The sequence below is a fragment of the Lagenorhynchus albirostris genome, chromosome 5, assembly GCF_949774975.1.
Source record: "Lagenorhynchus albirostris chromosome 5, mLagAlb1.1, whole genome shotgun sequence".
NCBI lineage: Eukaryota > Metazoa > Chordata > Mammalia > Artiodactyla > Delphinidae > Lagenorhynchus > Lagenorhynchus albirostris.
Window position 1 is genome coordinate 60,007,703 of NC_083099.1, and position 1,437 is coordinate 60,009,139.

Consider the following 1,437-nt stretch of genomic DNA (forward strand, 5'->3'; position numbering starts at 1 on the left):
GAGGGGAAGAGAGTGGGTGGAATTGTTCTAACAGTTGAAAGATTCTTTTTCTAATTAATTAATTAACTAATTAATTAATTAATTGTTTTGGCCGCTCCACGTGGCTTGCGAGATCTTAGTTCCCTGACCAGGGATTGAATGCGCACCCTCAGCAGTAAAAGCGCGGAGTCCTAACCACTGGACTGCCAGGGAATTCCCAACAGTTGAAAGATTCTTGGGGAAAATGGACCCTTTCTTGTCCAGTCAGAGGAGGGATAGCCCTTCTGTCAGCCTCTTGTGAGTAGATAAGCAGTGGTGTGGGCTGACCACGTGTCCTTTTGAAGACTGCTTTGTGGAGGAGGCCCTCAGTGTCTTCTCTTATAAGGTCAGTAGATGTAGTCCTCATCCTTATCTAAGTGACCAGATAGGCAGTGGCTGGAATGCCCAGATGAAAATGACCTCTTAATACCTTTAAAATGTGTAGTTACATACCAGTCACACACATATTTCAAATATTACTTTGGGCTCCAATGTAGACTCCTGTAGTATAATAAGGCTTCATCATCCTGCAAGGACTATAACTTTAGGGGACAGTCTGTTGACCAAAGAAAGAAACCTTCATTATAAAGCATCAGTTTCTTGGGAGCCTGACAGACAATATGGTGAGGTGAGTAGTTTTCTTGCTGGGAGCATAGAGTACTACCCAATAATGTTTTAAGAATTAAAAACAGAGAAGTTGCCATATGATCCAGCAATCCCACTCCTGGGCATATATCCAGAAAAGACGAAAACTCTAATTCAAAAAGATACATACACCCCAATGTTCATAGCAGAACTATTTACAAATGCCAAGACTTGGAAGCAACCTAAATGTCCATTGACAGATGAATACATAAAGAAGATGTGGCGTAATGGAATATTACTCAGCCATAAAAAGAATGAAATATTGCCCTTTGCAGCAACATGGATAGACCAAGAGATTACCATACTAAGTGAAGTAAGCCAGAAAGAGAAAGACAAATACCATACGATATCACTTATATGTGGAATCTAAAATATGATACAAATGAACTTACTTACAAAACAAAACAGACTCACAGACATAGAAAACAAACTTATTTTTACCAAAGGAAAAAGAGGGTGAGATAGGGATAAATTAGGAATTTGGGATTAGCAGATATGAACTACTATATATAAAATAGATAAACAACAAGGTCCTACTGTATAGCACATGGAACTATATTCAATATCCTGTAATAAACCATAATGGAAAAGAATATGAAAATGAATATATATATAATTGAATTACTTTGCTGTACACCAGAAACTTACACAACATTGAAAATCAAGTATACTTCAATAAAAATAAATAAATAAAATAAAATATAAAGAAAAAAAGAACAGTTGGAGAAAAGGGGGGACTAATTGGCAGAGAACAGTCCTGTCCTTAGTTTTGAA